Source organism: Bubalus kerabau, chromosome 16 (assembly GCF_029407905.1).
Source record: "Bubalus kerabau isolate K-KA32 ecotype Philippines breed swamp buffalo chromosome 16, PCC_UOA_SB_1v2, whole genome shotgun sequence".
Taxonomy (NCBI): Eukaryota; Metazoa; Chordata; class Mammalia; order Artiodactyla; family Bovidae; genus Bubalus; species Bubalus kerabau.
Genome location: NC_073639.1, coordinates 13,415,580 through 13,438,856, shown reverse-complemented (window position 1 = coordinate 13,438,856; position 23,277 = coordinate 13,415,580).

The following is a 23,277-nucleotide window of genomic DNA, read 5'->3' as shown; positions in this document are numbered from 1 at the left end:
TTGAAATTGAGGATCACAGTGGAGCAAAGATATCCATGATATGACACCTATATAAAACTATATATATATACCTATGCATAAGTAACACAACAACGAATGATTTTAGAATATTATAGGTGATTATCACAGGGTGGTGAAATTTCAAATATCTTTACAGTGACTATGTTTGTATAATCAGAAGAAGATAAAAATATTTTCATTATGGGAAGACGTTTACAAAAATGCAAAACAAATACAAAATAAAATTGAAAATTATTTATGAAGATTTATTTTTCTGTGTAATATTAGGAAAAGTTTCTCACGTTTACAAAGAATTCCTATTGACATCTTTATTTCCATTAAGTTGAATTCAAGAAAAATTCTTTGCAGATTTGATATCTTTATAATATTACATTGTATTTTATATTTATTTCTAATTTTTTAATCCTTAAGAGTTTAAACATTTTCTCTATAAAGTTCTTTTTTACCTTTTATTAGGATAATTCCTAAATGCATTATTATTTTTATTGCTATTTAAAATGTTTTCTTCTTTTCTATTTTATTTTGAGGTATAGAAGAATCTTTTTCACATCAATAAGTTTATCTTATAGTTATGCTGATTTATTCACATTTATTTTTAAATTAAAGCTATTATATTAGGGTGAAAACAGCATAAAAAGTACTATCATATGCAACTGACAAGGGGTTAATATCCAAAATATACAAACAACTCATACAACTCAATATAAGAAAAAAAACAAACAACCCGATTAAAAAATGGGTAGAAGACCTAAATAGACATTTCTCCAAAGAGGACAGACAGATGCCAATAAACAGGTGAAAAAACACTCAACATCACTAATTTTGACTTTTGGTTTCACTGAGTATTCCTCTTCAGAAAGAGTCTGTTTTTCTCTGCTGTGATCTACTATTATAATACTGGAACCCTAGTGGTATCATTGTAGTGGACAGGGGTGGGTGAGTGTTCTGGAATACTCCAAGTAAGTTTCTGTCTTTTGGTGAGCCATAGTGTCTGGTTTGTGACCTTCACCAGCATTTCTTCTGGTGTAACTCCCCCACTCTTCTTAGGTCAGAGAGGGAGACTGGAGAGGACTGGAGTGAAAGGAGCATCCTTCCCACTACAAATATTGCACAGGCTCTGGTAAAGCATTTCTTCCTGGAAAGTAGGCCTTTATTTTAAATAGAAAAGTCTATGGGCATATTTACCAAGGATTACCAAGGTTAGGTCCGCGAATCAAGGTAAACTGGAAGTGGTCAAACAGGAGATGGCAAGAGTGAACATCTACATTTCAGGAGTCAGTGAACTAAGAATGGACTGGAATGGGTGAATTTAATTCAGATGACCATTGTATCTGTTACTGCGGGCAAGAATCCCTTAGAAGAAATGGAGTAGCCCTTCTAGTAAAAAAAAAAAAAAAAAAAAAAGTCCAAAATGCAGTACTTGAGTTCAGTCTCAAAAACGACAGAATGATCTGTTTGTTTCCAAGGTAAATCATTCAATGTCACAGTGACCAAAGTCTATGCCCCAACCAGTAATGCTGAGGAAGCTGAAGCTGAACAGTTCTATGAAGACCTACAAGACCTTCTAGAACAAACACCTAAAAAAGATGTCATTGTGATCATAGGGGACTGGAATGCAAAAGTAGAAAGTCAAGAGATACCTGGAGTAACAGGCAAAACTGGCCTTGGAGTACAGAATGAAGCAGGGCAAAGGCTAACAGAGTTTTGCCAAGAGAACGCACTGATCATAGCAAACACCCTCTTCCAACAACACAAGAGAATAACCAACACATAGACATCACCCAATGGTCAATACCGAAATGAGACTGATTATATTCTTTGCAGCTAAGGACGGAGAAGCTCTATACAGTCACCAAAAACAAGACCGGGAGCTGATTGTGGCTCAGATCATGAACTCCTTATTGCCAAATTCAGACTTAAATTGAAAAAAGTAGGGAAAACCACTAGACCATTCAGGTATGACCTAAATTGAATCCCTTATGATTATACAGTGGAAGTGACAAATAGATTCAAGGGATTAGATCTGAAAAACAGAGTGCCTGAAGAACTATGGATGGAGGTTTGTGAACTTCCAGATGTTCAAGTGAATTTAGAAAAGACACAGGAGGCAGTGATCAAGACCATACTGAAGAAAAAGAAATGCAAAAAGGAAAAATGGTTGTCTGAGGAGGCCGTACAAATAGCTGAGAAAAGAAGAAAAGCTAAAGGCAAAGGAAAAAAGGAAAGATATATGCATCTGAAAGCAGAGTTCCAAAGAATAGCAAGGAGAGATAAGAAAGCCTTCCTCAGTAATCAATGCAAAGAAAGAGAGGAAAACAACAGAACGGGAAAGACTAGAGATCTCTTCAAGAAAATTAGATATATCATTGGAACATTTCATGCAGAGATGGGCACAATAAAGGACAGAAATGGTATAGACCTAACAGAAGCAGAAGAGATTAGAAAGAGGTGGCAAGAATACACAGAAGAACTATACAAAACGATCTTCATGACCCAGATAACCACAACAGTGTGATCTCTCACCTAGAGCCAGACATCCTGGAATGGGAAGTCAAGTGGGCCCTAGGAAGCATCACTACAAACAAAGCTAGAGGAGGTGATGGAATTCCAGTAGAGCTATTTCAAATCCAAAAAGATGATGCTGTGAAAGTGCTGCACTCTCTATGGCAGCGAATTTGGAAAACTCAGCAGTGGCCACAGGACCGAAAACGTCAGTTTTCATTCCAATCACAAAGAAGGGAAATGCCAAAGAATGTTCAAAAGTCAGTCAAGTCGCTCAGTCGTGTCCAACTCTTTGCGACCCCATGGACTGTAGCCTACCAGGTTCCTCCGTCCATGGGATTTTCCAGGCAAGAATACTGGAGTGGATGGCCATTTCCTTCTCCAGGAGATCTTCCCTACACAGGGATTAAACCTGGGTCTCCCACATTGTAGGCAGATGCTTTTACCGTCTGAAACCACCACACAATTGCATTCATCTCACATACTAGCAAAGCAATGCTCAAAATTCTCCAAGCAAGACTTCAACAGTATGTGAACCATGAACTTCCAGATGTTCAAGTGGATTTAGAAAAGACAGAGGAAGCAGAGATCAAATTGCCAACATCCGTGGAATCACTGAAAAAGCAACAGCATTCCAGAAAAACGACTCTTTCTGCTTTATTGACTATGCCAAAGCCTTTGACTGTGTGGATCACAATAAACTGTGGAAAATTCTTCAAGAGATGGGAATACCAGACCACCTGACCTGCCTCATGAGAAATCTGTATGCAGGTCAGGAAGCAACAGTTAGAACCGGACATGGAACAATGGACTGGTTCCAAATGGGGAAAGGAGTAAATCAAGGCTGTATATTGTCACCCTGCTTATTTAACTTATATGCAGAGCTCATCATGTGAAATGCTAGGCTGGATAAAGTATAAGCTGGAATCAAGATTGCTGGGAAAAATATCAATAACCTCAGGTACGCAGATGACACCACCTTTATGGCAGAAAGTAAAGAATTAAAGGGCCTCTTGATGAAAGTGAAAGAGGAGAGTGAAAAAGTTGGCTTAAAACTCAACATTCAGAAAACTAAGATCATGACATCCCGTCCCATCACTTCATGGCAAATAGATGGGGAAATAATGGAAACAGTGACAGACTTTATTTGGGGGGCTCCAAAATCACTGCAGTTAGTGACTGCAGCCATGAAATTAAAAGACATTTGCTCCTTGGAATAAAAACTATGACAAATCTAGACAGCATATTAAAAAGCAGAGAGCTTTGCCAACAAGGTCCATCTAGTCAAAGGTATGGCTTTTCCCACTAGTCATGTATGGATGTGAGAGTTGGACTATATAGAAAGCTGAGCACCAAAAAATTGATGTTTTTGAACTGTGGTGTTGGAGAAGACTCTTGAGAGTCCCTCGGACTGCAAAGAGATCAAACCAGTCCATCCTAAAGGAAATCAGTCCTGAATATTCATCGGAAGGACTGACATTCATACCGAAACTCCAATACTTTGGCCACTTGATGCAAAGAACTGACTCATTCAACCAGACCCTGATGCTGGGACAGATTGAAGGCAGGAAGAGAAAAGGACGACAGAGGATGAGATGGTTGGATGGCATCACCGACTCTATGGACATGAGTTTGAGCAAGCTCTGGGAGTTGGTGATGGACAGGGAAGCCTGGCGTGCTGCAGTCTGTGGGGTCGCGGAGTCAGACACGACTTAGTGACTGAACTGACTCCTCGTCTTGACTCCTCTTAGAGCCACAGTGGGAACTTCCTTGGATCTTTACCCTGAGAACCTCGTAGGTCCTTGAAGATAAGGACAAAACGACCCTTGGATTTTCACTTTTAATACATGTTCATCTCCCAGAAAGTAATCAAAATTGTCATTGAAGTATTCCTACCATTGTGTGGCTTCCAAGGCTTCTGAGTAGATGTTGGCTGTAACTCTCTGGGTTTGTCTATATTTCCAGAGTTTGAGATGGTAGTTAGTCCTGCAGACTCAGTTCTGATTTGTTCAAGAAAAGTTATTGATTTTCTTTTTGCTTAGCTTGTTTTTGTGAGAAAAGGACTTGCATATTGAAGCTGAAACAAAATTCAGCTCACTGCTTACATCTTTGTTTAATGCGTCCACCCATTTCATTGTTTTCAGCTTTTCTATATTCTCCTCTTACTATGTCTCTTGTGTTGGATGCATTGCTGGATAATGCCCTTTTTAGTACAATCTAAAAGTCTTGATCTGTGTAGTTAAAAATTACATGTATTGTGAAGTGAAGTGAAGTCGCTCAGTCGTATCCGACTCTTTGCGACCCCATGGATGATAGCCTACCAGGCTCCGCGGTCCATGAGATTCTCCAGGCAAGAACACTCTTGGAGTGGGCTGCCATTTCCTTCTCCAGGGGATCTTCCCAACTCAGGGATTGAACCTGGGTCTCCTGCATTGCAGACAGACGATTTACCATCTGAGCCACTAGGGAAGCCAGACAAAGCAAAACGGCCATCAAAAATCACAACATAGGGGAGGAGCCAAGATGGTGGAGGAGTAGGATGGGGAGAACACTTTCTCCCCCACAAATTCATCAAAAGAGCATTTAAACATCGAGTAAATTCCACAAAACAACTTCTGAATGCTGGCAGAGGACATCAGGCACCCAGAGAAAAGCAACCCAACTCTTCGAAAGGAGGTAGGAAAAAATATAAAAGACAAAAAAAGAGACAAAAGAGGGAGGGACGGAGTTCCGTCCCGGGAAGGGAGTCTTAAAAAGAGAGAAGTTTCCAAACACCAGGAAACCTTCTCACTGCTGAATCTGTGCCGAGCTTTGGAAGCACAGAGGGCAACATAAAAGGGAGTAAAAAAATAAATAAACAATTAAAAATCGCAGATTGTGAGCCCTACGGTAACTCCCCCAGCGGAGAAGCAGCGCAGACGCCTGCACACGGCATTAGCAAGCGGGGGCTAGGCAGGGAAGCATGGTGCGGGCTGTGTCCCTTAGAGTAAGAATTGGCCCGAATGTCCTGAGCGCTATCTGAGCGAAATAATTTGGGCTAGCAAACCAGACTGTGGGATATCTACCACGTGAAAAGCCAGCCCTAACCTAGACACTGCCAGGCCCGTCAACAGAACAAAGGACTGAACAGAGATAGCCAGTTGCAGACCTTCCCCCTCCGGTGACAGGCAGCCAGAGCCCGAAGGGGGCAATCGCAGCACAAGAGAGACACTATCTATAAAACTGTAAGCAGGCTTCTTTGCTAACTAAAACTTCTTGGGGGTCTGGACGGTCAACAGCTGCCTGAGAAGGTGCGCCGGTTTTACACCCAGATAACCGAGCGGCGGGGAGGCGATAAGTCGCAGCATTGGCGCCCGCCAAACACATCACCTGAGCTGCTCAGATCTGGGAAGAGCACAAAACGCAGGCCCAACCGAGTCTGCGCCTCTGAGGACTACCCGAGTGCCTGAACCTGAGCAGCTTGGACCTGGGAGCTCAGCCCAGGGCCGGCCTCTGATTGTTCCCAGCTGAACAACCTAGAGCCCGAGCAGTGTGGGCAGGGAGGCTACACACGCCGTGAGCGGGGGCAGACCCAGTGTGGCTGAGGCACTGCGAGCGCACGCCAGTGTTATCTGTTTGCAGCATCCCTCCCTCCCTCCCCACAGCGCGGCTGAACAAATGAGCCTAAATAAAATAAAAAAAAAAATAGGGTCCTCCACCGTCCCCTTTGTGTCAGGGCGGGAACCAGACACTGAAGAGACCAGCAAACAGAAGAAGCTATAACAGAGGGAAATGCCTTGGAAGCTACAGGCCATAGATTAAAACCCTGTGGTTACTACGGACTACATAGGAAGGGGCCTATAGATCTTGAGAAATATAAGTCAGACCAAGGAACTAGCCAAAAATGAACTGAACCCACAATACTCACAACAAAACCAGAGAAAGACCTAGATATATTTTTACGATCAATCTTTCTTTCTTTTTTTTCTTTTTCTTTTTTAATTTTTTTTAAAAAAATTTTAAGTCCTCTATTGTCCTTTAATTTTCACTTTTATAACTATTACTTTGCAAAAAAAAAAAAAGACCCTATTTTTTTTCTTCTTCAGCAAACTTCATATATATATTTTATAATTTTTTGACCCTGTTTTGTTTTCTTTTCTTTTTCTTCTTTTCTTTAACATTGTATTTTTGAAATTCCAAACTCTACTCTAGATTTTTAATTTTAGCCTTTTGGTATATGTTATCAATTTTGTACCTATAGATTTTTTCATAATTTCTGTGACTTTTTTCCCCCTCTGTTTCTTTCTCTTCTTCTTTTGTATAACATCATATATCTGCAATTCCAAACTCTATTCAAGATTTTTAATTTATGCTTTTTGGCATTTGATATCAATTTTGTACCTGTATTTTCTTTATAATTTTTGCGACATTGTTTTTGTTGGTTTGTTTGTTTTCTCTCTTTATTTTTCTTCTTCTTTTTTTTAACATTGTATTTTTGAAATTCCAAACTCTACTCTAGATTTTTAACTTTTGCTTTTTGGTATTAGTTATCAATTTTGTACCTGTAGTTTCTTTATAATTTTCACGACCTTGTTTGTTTTTCTTTGTTCGTTTTTTCTCTCTTTCTTTTCCTTCTTCTTTTCTTTAACATTGTATTTTTGAAATTCCAAACTCTAGATTTTTAATTTTAGCCTTTTGGTATATGTTATCAATTTTGTATATATAGGTTTTTTTTTTTATAATTTCTGTGACTTTTCTTTTTCTTTTTCTTTTTTTTCCCCTCTGTTTCTTTCTCTTCTTCTTTTATATAACATCGTATATCTGCAATTCCAAACTCTACTCAAGATTTTTAATTTATGCTTTTTGGTATTTGATATCAATTTTGTACCTGTATTTTCTTTATAATTTTTGTGACATTGTTTTTGTTGGTTGGTTTGTTTTCTCTCTTTATTTTTCTTCTTCTTCTTCTTTTTTTTAACATTGTATTTTTGAAATTCCAAACTCTACTCTAGATTTTTAATTTTTGCTTTTATGTATTTGTTACCAATTTTGTACCTTTAAAAACCCAATCTTCAGGACCCATTTTTCACTAGGGAACGAGATTACTGGCTTGACTGCTATCTCTCCCTTTGGACTCTCCGTTTTCTCCACCAGGTCGCCTGTATCTCCTCCCTAACCCCTCTCTACTCTGCCCAACTCTGTGAATCTCTGTGTGTTCCAGATGGTGGAGAACACCTAGGGAACTGATTACTGGCTGGATCTGTCTCCCTCCTTTTCATTTCCCCCTTTTATCCTTCTGGCCACCTCTGTCTCCTGCCTCCTTCTTCTCTTCTCTGTATAACTCTGTGAACATCTCTGAGCGGTCCAGCTGTGGAGTGCACATAAGAAAGTGACTACTGGCTAGCCCACTCTCTCCACTATTGATTCCACCTCATCTCATTTGGGTCACCTCTAACTCCCTCCTCCCACTTCTCTTCTCCATGTAACGCTGTGAACCTCTCTGGGTGACCCTCACAGTAGAGAAACTTTTCATCTTTAATGTAGATGTTTTATCAATGGTGCTGTATAGAAGGAGAAGTTTTGAAACTACTGTAAAAATAAGACCGATAACTGGAAGTAGGAGGCTTAAGTCCAAACCCTGACTCCAGGGAACTCCTGACTCCAAGGAACATTAATTGACAGGAGCTCATCAAATGCCTCCATACTAACACTGAAACCAAGCACCACACAAGGGCCAATAAGTTCCAGGGCAAGACATACCAAGCAAATTCTCCAGCAACAAAGGAACACAGCCCTGAGCTTCAAGATACAGGCTGCCCAAAGTCACCCCAAAACCATAGACATCTCATAACTCATTACTGGACATTTCATTACACCCCAGAGAGAAGAAATACAGCTCCATCCACCAGAACATCGACACAAGCTTCCCTAACCAGGAAACCTTGACAAGCCACCTGTACAAACCCACACACAGTGAGGAAACGCCACAATAAAGAGAACTCCACAAACTGCCAGAATACAGAAAGGACACCCCAAACTCAGCAATTTAAACAAGATGAAGAGACAGAGGAATAGCCAGCAGATAAAGGAACAGGATAAATGCCCACCAAACCAAACAAAAGAGGAAGAGATAGGGAATCTACCTGATAAAGAATTCCGAATAATGATAGCGAAATTGATCCAAAATCTTGAAATTAAAATGGAATCACAGATAAATAACCTGGAGGCAAGGATTGAGAAGATGCAAGAAAGGTTTAACAAGGACTTAGAAGAAATAAAAAAGAGTCAATATATAATGAATAATGCAATAAGTGAAATTAAAAACACTCTGGAGGCAACAAATAGTAGAATAACAGAGGCAGAAGATAGGATTAGTGAATTAGAAGATAGAATGGTAGAAATAAATGAATCAGAGAGGACAAAAGAAAAACGAATTAAAAGAAATGAGGACAATCTCAGAGACCTCCAGGACAATATTAAACGCTACAACATTCGAATCATAGGGGTCCCAGAAGAAGAAGACAAAAAGAAAGACCATGAGAAAATACTTGAGGAGATAATAGTTGAAAACTTCCCTAAAATGGGGAAGGAAATAATCACCCAAGTCCAAGAAACCCAGAGAGTCCCAAACAGGATAAATCCAAGGCAAAACACCCCAAGACACATATTAATCAAATTAACAAAGATCAAACACAAAGAACAAATATTAAAAGCAGCAAGGGAAAAACAACAAATAACACACAAGGGAATACCCATAAGGATAACAGCTGATCTTTCAATAGAAACTCTTCAAGCCAGGAGGGAATGGCAAGACATACTTAAAAGGATGAAAGAAAATAACCTACAGCCCAGATTATTGTACCCAGCAAGGATCTCATTCAAGTATGAAGGAGAAATCAAAAGCTTTTCAGACAAGCAAAAGCTGAGAGAATTCTGCACCACCAAACCAGCTCTCCAACAAATACTAAAGGATATTCTCTAGACAGGAACACAAAAAGGGTGTATAAATTCGAACCCAAAACAATAAAGTAAATGGCAATGGGATAATACTTATCAGTAATTACCTTAAACGTAAATGGGTTGAATGCCCCAACCAAAAGACAAAGACTGGCTGAATGGATATAAACACAAGACCCCTACATATGTTGTCTACAAGAGACCCACCTCAAAACAGGGGACACATACAGACTGAAAGTGAAGGGCTGGAAAAAGATTTTCCATGCAAATAGGGACCAAAAGAAAGCAGGAGTAGCAATACTCATATCAGATAAAATAGACTTTAAAACAAAGACTGTGAAAAGAGACAAAGATGGTCACTACATAATTATCAAAGGATCAATCCAAGAAGAAGATATAACAATTATAAATATATATGCACCCAACACGGGAGCACCACAGTATGTAAGACAAATGCTAACAAGTATGAAAGGAGAAATTAACAATAACACAATAATAGTGGGAGACTTTAATACCCCACTCACACCTATGGATAGATCAACTAAACAGAAAATTAACAAGGAAACACAAACTTTAAATGATACAATAGACCAGTTAGACCTACTTGATATCTATAGGACATTTCATCCCAAAACAATGAATTTCACCTTTTTCTCAAGCGCACATGGAACCTTCTCCAGGACAGATCACATCCTGGGCCATAAAGCTAGCCTTGGTAAATTCAAAAAAATAGAAGTCATTCCAAGCATCTTTTCTGACCACAATGCAGTAAGATTAGATCTCAATTACAAGAGAAAAACTATTAAAAATTCCAACATATGGAGGCTGAACAACACGCTGCTGAATAACCAACAAATCACAGAAGAAATCAAAAAAGAAATCAAAATTTGCATAGAAACGAATGCAAATGAAAACACAACAACCCAAAACCTGTGGGACACGGTAAAAGCAGTCCTAAGGGGAAAGTTCATAGCAATACAGGCACACCTCAAGAAACAAGAAAAAAGTCAAATAAATAACCTAACTCGACACCTAAAGCAACTAGAAAAGGAAGAAATGAAGAACCCCAGGGTTAGTAGAAGGAAAGAAATCTTAAAACTTAGAGCAGGAATAAATGCAAAAGAAACAAAAGAGATCATAGCAAAAATCAACAAAACCAAAAGGTGGTTTTTTGAAAGGATAAGTAAAATTGACAAACCATTAGCCAGACTCATCAAGAAACAAAGGGAGAAAAATCAAATCAATAAAATTAGAAATGAAAATGGAGAGATCACAACAGACAACACAGAAATACAAAGGATCATAAGAGACTACTATCAACAATTATATGCCAATAAAATGGACAACGAGGAAGAAATGGACAAATTCTTAGAAAAGTACAACTTTCCAAAACTCACCAGGAAGAAATAGAAAATCTTAACAGACCCATCACAAGCACGGAAATTGAAACTGCAATCAAAAATCTTCCAGCAAACAATAGCCGAGGTCCAGACAGCTTCACAGCTGAATTCTACCAAAAATTTAGAGAAGAGCTAACACCTATCCTGCTCAAACTCTTCCAGAAAATTGCAGAGGATGGTAAACTTCCAAACTCATTCTATGAGGCCACCATCACCCTAATACCAAAACCCAACAAAGATCCCACAAAAAAAGAAAACTACAGGCCAATATCACTGATGAACATAGATGCAAAAATCCTTAACAAAATTCTAGCAATCAGAATCCAACAACACATTAAAAAGATCATACACCATGACCAAGTGGGCTTTATCCCAGGGATGCAAGGATTCTTCAATATCCGCAAATCAATCAATGAAATACACCACATTAACAAATTGAAAAATAAAAACCATATGATTATCTCAATCAATGCAGAGAAAGCCTTTGACAAAATTCAACATCCATTTATGATAAAAACTCTCCAGAAAGCAGGAATAGAAGGAACATACCTCAACATAATCAAAGCTATATATGACAAACCCACAGCAAACATTATCCTCAATGGTGAAAAATTGAAAGCATTTCCTCTAAAGTCAGGAACAAGACAAGGGTGCCCACTTTCACCATTACTATTCAACATAGTTTTGGAAGTTTTGGCCACAGCAATCAGAACAGAAAAAGAAATAAAAGGAATCCAAATGGGAAAAGAAGAAGTAAAGCTCTCACTGTTTGCAGATGACATGATCCTTTACATAGAAAACCCTAAAGACTCCACCAGAAAATTACTAGAACTAATCAATGACTATAGTAAAGTTGCAGGATATAAAATCAACACACAGAAATCACTTGCATTCCTATACACTAATAATGAGAAAACAGAAAGAGAAATTAAGGAAACAATTCCATTCACCATTGCAACGGAAAGAATAAAATACTTAGGACTATATCTACCTAAAGAAACTAAAGACCTATATATAGAAAACTATAAAACACTGGTGAAAGAAATCAAAGAGGACACTAACAGATGGAGAAATATACCATGTTCATGGATTGGAAGAATCAATATAGTGAAAATGAGTATACTACCCAAAGCAATCTATAGATTCAATGCAATCCCTATCAAGCTACCAACAGCATTCTTCACAGAGCTAGAACAAATAATTTCACAATTTGTATGGAGATATGAAAAACCTCGAATAGCCAAAGCGATCTTGAGAAAGAAGAATGGAACTGGAGGAATCAACCTACCCGACTTCAGGCTCTACTACATAGCCAGTTATCAAGACAGTATGGTACTGGCACAAAGACAGAAATATAGATCAATGGAACAAAATAGAAAGCCCAGAGATAAACCCACGCACATATGGCCACCTTATCTTTGACAAAGAAGGCAAGAATATACAATGGATTAAAGATAATCTCTTTAACAAGTGGTGCTGGGAAATCTGGTCAACCACTTGTAAAAGAATGAAACTAGAACACTTTTTAACACCATACACAAAAATAAACTCAAAATGGATTAAAGATCTCAACGTAAGACCAGAAACTATAAAACTCCTAGAGGAAAACATAGGCAAAACACTCTCTGACATACATCACAGCAGGATCCTCTATGACCCACCTCCCAGAATATTGGAAATAAAAGCAAAAAGAAACAAATGGGACCTAATTAACCTTAAAAGCTTCTGCACATCAAAGGAAACTATTAGCAAGGTGAAAAGACAGCCTTCAGAATGGGAGAAGATAATAGCAAATGAAGCAACTGACAAACAACTAATCTCGAGAATATACAAGCAACTCCTACAGCTCAACTCCAGAAAAATAAATGAGCCAATCAAAAAATGGGCCAAAGAACTAAATAGACATTTCTCCAAAGAAGACATACAGATGGCTAACAAACCCATGAAAAGATGCTCAACATCACTCATTATCAGAGAAATGCAAATCAAAACCACTATGAGGTACCATTTCACACCAGTCAGAATGGCTGCGATCCAAAAGTCTACAAGTAATAAATGCTGGAGAGGGTGTGGAGAAAAGGGAACCCTCTTACACTGTTGGTGGGAATGCAAACTAGTACAGCCACTATGGAGAACAGTGTGGAGATTCCTTAAAAAACTGGAAATAGACCTGCCTTATGATCCAGCAATCCCACTGCTGGGCATACACACTGATGAAACCAGAAGGGAAAGAGACACGTGTACCCCAATGTTCATCGCAGCACTGTTTATAATAGCCAGGACATGGAAGCAACCTAGATGTCCATCAGCAGATGAATGGATAAGAAAGCTATGGTACATATACACAATGGAGTATTACTCAGCCATTAAAAAGAATACATTTGAATCAGCTCTAATGAGGTGGATGAAACTGGAGCCTATTATACAGAGTGAAGTAAGCCAGAAAGACAAACACCAATACAGTATACTAATGCATATATATGGAATTTAGAAAGATGGTAACAATAACCCTGTGTACGAAACAGCAAAAGAGACACTGATGTATAGAACAATCTTATGGACTCTGTGAGAGAGGGAGAGGGTGGGAAGATTTGGGAGAATGGCATTGAAACATGTAAAATATCATGTATGAAACAAGTTGCCAGTCCAGGTTCGATGCACGATACTGGATGCTTGGGGCTGGTGCACTGGGACGACCCAGAGGGATGGAATGGGGAGGGAGGAGGGAGGAGGGTTCAGGATGGGGAACACATGTATACCTGTGGCGGATTCATTTTGATATTTGGCAAAACTAATATAATTATGTAAAGTTTAAAAAAAAAAAATCACAACATAGAACACAGAGTTAAAACACACACATATAAACCTGGCAGTCCTCATCAGACACTCCCTTAAATACAAGAATAGAGTCTCTCAGAAAACCTCCTATAGAGACACAGAACTTCAGCAAAGGGAGGAAAGGAAGCCACGTTGAAAGAAGAAGGGGGAGGAGGCGGGAGAGGGGGTGAAAGAGGTGGCCTTACAGACGTCTCCTGCCACCTACAGATACCCAGGCGTTATGGGACTTTTCCCTGGGCCTCCAAAGAAGGGAGGACTGGAACTCGGCCCTACCAGAAATCAGACCAGACCGTAACATGTATTGTAGTTACTGCTAAAGTACACATCTTTCAACTTAAATATCTTGTATTTTCTGTTTGCTTCTTGTATGTTTCTTTTCCTGTATTCTATCTATTGCATTTTCCTGACTTTAAAGTTATGCCTTTGTTTTTAGTTTTTGGGAGACTCCTCTTAAGCTATAAAAGCTCACACCTAAATTTCTGTTTCTTATTCATTTTGAAGTTTCTTTATCCTATCTTCCTCCTGAACCACATGAATACTTCTGTGCCCCTACAGCCACTCTCATTCTTCATTAGCAACACTCTGTACTCTTCCTTAATACTGTATGTTGGTATTTCTCCGGGTTTAAGTTCAGGTGAAAGAGCCATCAACCATGCTACTTGCCACTGTGTTAAGTGCTGAAAAATCGCTGCTCTAACATTTCATGGGTCAAAGTCCCAACTGCTACTCCATGTTTCACTTGGTAGGGGCAGTAAGGATGTACTTGTCTTACGAAATGAGAATCATACAATTTGTGTCCATAAATTGACCTTACAGATTATTTAGTATAATTGTCTTTTTGAGCATATAAAAAGGCATTTTCTTGTGGCTTTCTAAGCAGGTTGCTCCCATTGTCTTCATGTTGTGCAAAGGAATACAGTTAATTACAAAACTTAGCTACTCTACACAGTATATTTAGTATCACTCTCTCCTCTAAATGAGCTTCTAGAAAATTTCAGATAAAAAACAATGTCACTTCAGTGTAATAAGGGATACCTGACTTAGTTTAGTTGCATGCTTTTCAGAGAAATCAATGTAAAACTAGGTAGATGAGGTGACTGTGGTCCAGCTCATGTAACATTGTAGAAGAAGAGCCAAGGCTGGGTCCTGGGCTCTGACACCTGTTCCAGTGCCTAGTCCCTGGAACCTTAATGGCTCCTATTTAGATTCTATTTTGTGTTGGTGCATATGAGGAAATAGCTACATGTGTGTACATGAAAATTCCATATCACAATACAATGCTGTGTTAGAAGGAGAAAGTAATTTTCATTATAAGCCACTCCTTTCTGTTGTTCAAAGCCTTCTGAAATAATCTCTTTTAGATATAAATTATCCTATCCTTGAAAAATGTCTGGTCAAAGACCAGAGGTAATTTTACTTTGAAGAATTTGGGCAGACTCTTTTGAGATATATCAGATTACTAGACAGTTAGAGAAGAAAGGAATTAGTGAAGACTCACTCTTCTTAGCTTTTATTCAATGCCCAACTTGCGGAATTCTTAACTGTCTTCAAATTATTCATTTAATTGGAAGAAAAGCATATAATAGTTGAATAGTTAAAATTTTAGGCCACTTAATTTTTAATTAATGGAAAATACCAATAAGCACAATGACCCTTATTTTTCTTGCCTTTAAAAGAAAAAATGGCACTAGCTGAAACATACACACACACTAACAGGACCACCCACAGAAACTTGTATGTAGGTAGGTTGTTTGAACACTGTAATGTCAGTTTTCAAAATTAAGTTTCTTTATGAAATAAAGCTCAAACTCAATATTTATTGCTATTTCCTATTTCTTGCTGAATATTTAGCTAGGCATTTTTGCACTGATTGAAAGGGATAGAGACCTGTCCTAACAAGCCAAGCAATGGGGGCTTTTGGGGAGAATGCATGTGGGCTGAAGCTAGAAGAGGAAACCCACTGAAAACTGAACTGCTCTTTCTTGATTTCACTCATTCAGTTTTAGTTTCTCTCTAGGTGTCTTTTTGGCTCTTTTCTTTCTTCTGGCAGATTCTTTTGTTTATTTAAATCTTTCACTCCCTCCTAACTTCAATGTGTCATTGCAGACTCTCTGGCCTTCCTATATATACATCATGAGTATTCATCTCCACATGATCCTTAGGGAACAGAAAACATCCACCCACAGGTCACAGTGATGTTCTCCTTGATGCACTTGGTTTCAGGTAGATGCAGTGAGGTCATGTTATGCAAGCTATGGCTGCAGAGTTCCTCACATCTCCAGCACAAATAGGTACTTATGTACATATTTAACCAGGAATGACAAATGGGTATATATACATTACCATGTCCAGCTTGTCATTATAAATTACAGTTATTGGGGGCCTCAGTAAATTACTCCAAGATGTCAAAAGTGATACTATATATAGGGTACAACTGTCAAAGATAGTTTCCCAAGATACTTATTATTAATCTCTTAGCTGGATATTATTTCAGCATTTTTAGGTAATTCACACACATTTCATGAATTGCGACATATACAGTTGCTACACATCATCATATCTCAGGAGTTTCTATTTCTAGTTTTATTGAGGTGAGGGAAAAGGGGGATAGAGAATACATGGATTTTTTTAAAAACAGAAAAGTAAACTCAAATTGTCAAATTTTTTTGCTTTGATCCATGCATATATACAAAGGTAGAAATATTTGGTGGTTATCTTTGAGACCACAGGTTCCTCCCCAGACTATTTTTAGCAGACTTTTCTTTGCAATATCCTTTTCTTCACCAAGTGTTTTCAGTTGACTGTATTTGAATCCCTAGGAAGAGGCAGCCTGAACACTGAGCTTATCCCTGGTACAATTATGACCTTTCACGGCAATTCATGGATCATGCTGTTTCAAGCAGGTTGTAGGAAATGGAGAAAATTTATTCTAAAAGCTAGTTCTTTGAAAAGATAAAAAATACTGACAAACCTTTGGCCCCACTCATCAAGAGATAAAGGAGAGGAACCAAATCAACAAAATCTGAAAAAGTTAAAATTGACACCACAGAAATACAAAAAACCTTAAGAGACTACTACAAGCAACTCTGTGTCAATAAAATGGACAATCTAGAATAAATGGATAAGTTCTTAGAAAGGTACAATTTCCCAAGTCTGAACCAGGAAAAACTAGAAAATATGAACAGACCATTTGCAACTGCTGAAATTGAATATACAGTTTAAAATTTCCCACCAAAGTCCAAGAGCAGATGGCTTCACAAGTGAATTCTATCAAACATTTAGAGAAGAGTTAACACCAATTCTTCTGAAACTATTCCAAGAAATTGCAGATAAAGGAACACTTTCAAATTCATTCTATGAGGCCACCATTACCCTGACACCAAAACCAGACAAAGATACTACAAAAAGGAAAATTATAGGCTAATATCACTGATGGTAAAGCGTCTGTCTGCAATGCGGGAGACCCGGGTTTGATCCCTGGGTTGGGAAGATCTCCTGGAGAAGGAAATGGCAACCCACTCCAGTATTCTTGCCTGGAGAATCCCACAGACGGAGGTGCCTGGTGGGCTGCCGTCCATGGGGCGGCCGAGTCGGACACCACTGAGCGACTTCACTTTCACTGCCATCACTGATGAACATAGACTAAAAAATCCAACAAAATACTAGCAAACTGAATGCAATACATTATATACAATACAGTGTATTAAAAGGATATCATGATCAAATTGGATTTATTGAATGGATACAAAGATATTTCAATAGCTGCAAATCAATCAGTGTGATACACCACATTAACACAATGAAAAATAAAAGACATATGATCATCTCAGCAGATAATAAAAAATTTTTAATAAAATTCAAAATCTATTTATGATAAAAACTCTCCAGAAAGTAGACATAGAGGGAACCTACCTCAATATAATGAAGGTCATATATGACAAACTTGTAGCTAACATCATACTCAATGGTGAAAAGCTGAAAGTCCCCTTCTTCTCCTCCTGCCCCCAATCCCTCCCAGCATCAGGGTCTTTTCCAATGAGTCAACTCTTTGCATGAGGTGGCCAAAGTATTGGAGTTTCAGCTTCAGCATCAGTCCTTCCAATTAACACCCAGGACTGATCTCCTTTAGGATGGACAGGTTGAATCTCCTTGCAGCAGTCCAAGGGACTCTCAAGAGTCTTCTCCAACACCACAGTTCAAAAGCATCAATTCTTCAGCACGCAGCTTTCTTCACAGTCCTACTCTCACATCCATACATGACCATGGGAAAAGCCATAGCCTTGACTAGACGGACCTTTGTTGGCAAAGTAACGTCTCTGCTTTTGAATATGCTACCTAGGTTGGTCATAACTTTTCTTCCAAGGAGTAAGCATCTTTTAATTTCATGGCTGCAATCACCATCTGCAGTGATTTTGGAGCCCAGAAAAATAAAGTCTGACACTGTTTCCCCATTTATTTCCCATGAAGGGATGGGACCGGATGCCATGATCTTCATTTTCTGAATGTTGAGTTTTAAGCCAACTTTCTCACTCTCCACTTTCACTTTCATCAAGAGGCTTTTTAGTTCCTCTTCACTTTCTGCCATAAGAGTGGTGTCATCTGCATATCTGAGGTTATTGATATTTCTCCCGGCAATCTTGATTCCAGCTTGTGGTTCATCCAGCCCAGCGTTTCTCATGATGTACTCTGCATATAAGTTAAATAAGCAGGGTGACAATATACATATAATAAAATATTACTCGGACATAAAAAAGAATGAAATAATTAAATCTGGAGCAAACAGACATACCTAGAGGTTATCATACTAAGTGAAGTAAGATAGAAAAAGACAAATATCTTATGTCACTTACATGTGGCATCTAAAAACATTTTTACAAATAAACTTATTTACAAAACAGCAAGTTGACTCAGACCCAGAAAACAAATTTATAATACCGAAGGGGAAAGGGGGACTAGAGGAAGGGATAAATTAGGATGTTGGGATTAACAAACACATAATACTATATATAAAATAAACAACACGGACCTACTGTATAGCACAGAGAACTATACTCAGCATTTATATATAATAATATATAAAAAGCTATATATATATGTGTGTGTGTGTATATATATATATATAGAGAGAGGGGCTTCCCAGGTGGTGCTAGTGATAAAGAACCCACCTGCCAGTAGAGGAAATTGCAAGAGACGTGGGTATAATTGTTAGGTTGGGAAGATCCCCTGGAGGAGGGCATGGCAACTGACCCCAGTATTCTTGCCTGGAAATCCCATGGACAGAGGAGCCTGCTGGGCTACAGGTCATGGGTTGCAAAGAGTAAGACATGACTTAGCAAAAAAACCAAAAAACCAAAAAACAAAACAAAACAAAAAACACAGGAAAGCCTACTTATAAGTTATCAGAATGCAGGTAACTAAGAAGAGAAAAAGTAACGTGATCAATGAAAATAATTTGAAAAGGAATACATAGGTATGTATAATTGAATTACTTTGCTGTAAGAATCGGATATGACTTAAATTACTTAACACACATACATATTGTTGTTGTTGTTCAGTCACTCAGTTGTGGCCGACCCTTTGCGACCCCATGGACTACAGCACACCAGGCTTCCCTGTCCTTCACATCTCCTGGAGTTTGCTCAAACTCATGTCCATTAAGTCAGTGATGCCATCCAACTATCTCATCTTCTGTTGTTCCCTTCTCCTCCTGCCTTTAGTCTTTCTCAGCATCAGGATCTTTTCCAATGAGTTGGCTCTTCACATCAGGTGGCCAAAGTATTGGAGCTTCAACTTCAGTATCAGTCCTTCTACTGAATATTCAGGATTGATTTCATTTGGGATTGACTGGTTTCATTTCCTTGCAGTCCAAGGGACTCTCAAGAGTCTTCTCCAGCACCACAGTTCGAAGGCATCAGTTCTTCAGCACTCAGTTTTGTTACTGTCCAGCTCTCACATCTGTACATGGCTACTGGAAAAAAAAAAAAACGTAGCTTTGACTATATGGAATTTTGTCAGCAAATCTCTGCTTTTTAATATGCTGTTGAGGTTTGCCATTGCTTTTCTTCCAAGGAACAGGCATCTTTCAATTTCATGGCTGCAATTACTGTCTGCAGTAATTTTGTAGTCCAAGAAAATAGTCTGTCACTCTTTCCATCATTTCCCCATCTATTTGCCATGGAGTGATGGGACCAGATGCCATAATCTTCATTTTCTTAATGTTGAGTTTTAAGCCAGCTTTTTCACTCTCCTCTTTTACTTTCATCAAGAGGTTCTTTAGTAATTCTTTCTATCAGGTATCTGAAGTTATTGATATTTCTCCCCACAACCTTGATTCCAGTTTGTGCTTCATCTATCCTGGCATTTTGCATGATGTACTCTGCATATAAGTTAAATAAGCAGGGTGACAAGATATACTTCTTTCCCAATTTTGAACCAGTCTATTCACTTGCATACAGGTTTGGCAGAAGGTAGGTAAGGTGGTCTGGTATTCCCATCTCTTTAAGAATTTCCCACAGTTTGTTGTGGTATACACAGTCAAAGGCTTTTGCATAGTTAATAAAGCAGAAGTATATGCTTTTCTGGAATTCTCTAGATTTTTCTATGATCCAGTGGATGTTGACAATTTGATCTCTGGTTCCTCTGCCTTTTCTAATCCAGCTTGTACTTCTGGAAGTTCTTAGTTCACATATTGTTGAAGCCTAGCTTGAACAATTTTGAGCATTACTTAGACAGCATGTGACATGCATGCAACGTATGGTCGTTTGAGCATTCTTTGGCATTTCCCTTCTTTGGGATTGGAATGAAAACTGACCTTTTCCAGTCCTGTGGTCACAGCTGAGTTTTCCAAATTTGCTGGCATATTGAGTGCAGCACTTTCACAGCATCATCTTTCAGGATTTGGAATAGCTCAGCTGGAATTCCATCACCTCCACTAGCTTTGTTCAGTGCTTCCTAAGGCCCAGTTGACTTCACATTCCAAGATGTTTGGCTCTAGGTGAGTGATCACGCCATCATGGTTATTTGTTTTTGTTTTTTGTTTTTCTTTGTATAATTCTTCTATGTAGTCTTGCCACCTCTTCTTAACATCTTCTTATAATCATATATATATGTGTGTGTGTGTGTATAATTGAACTACTCTGCTGTACACCCGAAAATAACATGATATTGTAAATCAACTATACTTCTATAATTTGTTTAAGGTAAGTCTGTCCTCACCACTCTGGCCTTTAAAGTCCCAAAACTGCATAAGAAGTAGGAAAAGTAGACAGATACAGCAAGAGGCCAAGCTTCTTCTGGAATAGTGGCATCTATGGATGGATAGGTAGGGATCAGGGATCCAGATGATCAAGTCCCACTCTACTCTCTACCTGCTTTCAGGTTCCTTCAGGCTGTCTAATTAACCAAGTGGTTCATGGGAAAACCATTAATAGTCTGGTTTGCAAAAGCTCTACTGAAGTGCTGATCTTGTGTTTATGCGCATGCATCTGGTATTTTTAAATCGTCTACAACAGCAGAGGCTCTGACCAGAGCACATTTCCTTAGCAGGAAGATTCACTGTGGCATAATGGAAAAAAGCCTGGAATAAGAATTGAGGCATTGGAACCTGGATTTGTCCTCATGAGCTGTTTGACCTTTGGTGTTTATGGGACTGGGTTCTTCATCTGAAAAATGCAGGTGCTTTTTTAAAAATTATTAAACAGTGAAACACCCACCCAACTTTTCCTTAAAATGAAATCGTAAATAGAAACCTAGTATGTTCAAGATTTTATGCTGAGTGGCAATACTCATCAAGCTTTCTTTTCACTCTTAGAGAAGTCCCTGAACATCTTCTGCAGAGTCTTAGGACTCAGAAAAGAGTCAGATATGATCAGATTATCTTAGTGCTTCCTGGGCTGTGCTCCCAAAGATTCTAATTCAGAAGTGTTGGGGGAATTGCCTAGGAATCTGAATTTTTCATGTCCCTCCCTCACCAAGTGATTCTGACATGGGTCAGGATTTTTGAGGGTCTCTTGGTCTGTTACTTTTGTGAAATTTCACTTGGATAATCTGTACTTATAAAGATTAAAACAGTATCTTACTTCAAAGGGTTTTTTTCTGTGTGTGAAAATCACATGAGACAATGTATGCAAAATTATGAATTTTAAAAAGACATCTGTTGAAAGATGATTTAAATACCTGACAGACTATAGAATACTATACTCTACTAAAAATAGCTTCATGTAAAAATGCAATCCAGATAGTGTAAGAAGGAAGCTTTAATTCCAAAACTTCTATATGAAGATCTTCTAGAAAGAACAACTCTATTTGGGTGGTGGTTTTTTCTAACAAAAAAAAAAAGTTATATGTACTATCTGAGTAATTAAAGTGAAACAGTTCTTAAAAGAATAGCACTTTTTACAAGTTTTCTTTTAGGAATTTCTGTGTAACAGGGGTATATAAAGAGACTCTTAGCTATTAAATTGATTCTCATTCCAAACAGACCTTTAATTTGACAAGAGGTAGAGGGTCTCTGGCTAATTTTCACTGCATATAAAGAGCATTCCTTTTTTTTTTTTTTTTTGGATGAAAACACACTTGTGCACATTCGAAGAAGTTCAGCTCTGGGATATATTATGTTCAGTTTGACACTAAAACACTTGTTCATTTCAAAAGTCTTCAGAACTGTATTCCCACATCTATAATATAAGAACCCAGGGACTTCCCTGGTGGTCCAATGGTTAAGAGCATGCTTCTACTGCAAGTGGTATGGCTTCAATTCCTGGTCTGGGAACTAACATCCCACATGCCCCATGACCAAAAAATTAAAAACAAGCAACCAGATCACCTCTAGGTCCTTCAACCTAAGTGTAAGCCTTTGCAGTGTGTAAACAGCACTCTGGAGGGGATAAATTACTTCAAGACATCTATATAAGAGGGTGAGGCTATTGTTTGTCTTAAGTCTTCAATTTTTGCAGTAGCTGATATTTCTTATGATTCTGTAGAATTTCCTTATTTAACTAACAGTGACTATCCATTAGCCTGGGCTTCCCTGGTGGCTCAGTGATAAAGAATCCACCTGCCAATGCAGGAAACTCAGGTTCGATTCCTGGGTCAAGAAGATCTCCTGGAGAAGAAAACAGCAACTCACTCCTGTATTCTTGCCTGGAAAATCCAATGGAAAGAGGAGCCTAGGGGGCTACAGTCCATGGGGTCTCACAGAGTCAAACATGACCTAGCAACTTAACAATTCATTAGCCTATAACCAGGAAAACAACAATTCATTAGCCTATAACCAGGAAAGCAACAATTCATTAGCCTAGAACTGGAAGGTACGCTTAGCCTTTGCTTCTGACACAGGCTCCTCTCAGACCTAGTGAAGAGTAGAATTGGAATGATTGATATTTTCAATGTGGGTCTTTCTGAAGCAAGATACAGCATATCTTGCTGCAATATACAGAGCACTTGCAGCAAGAGCAATCTGAACTTTCATCACATTATCATGCCAAGTTTCTCTTTCCAATGAAAATTTCCTTTTGATTGAATTTTTATAAAATATAGGCTTTCTTATAGCTTTATAGTTATGGGGAATAATAAAAGCATG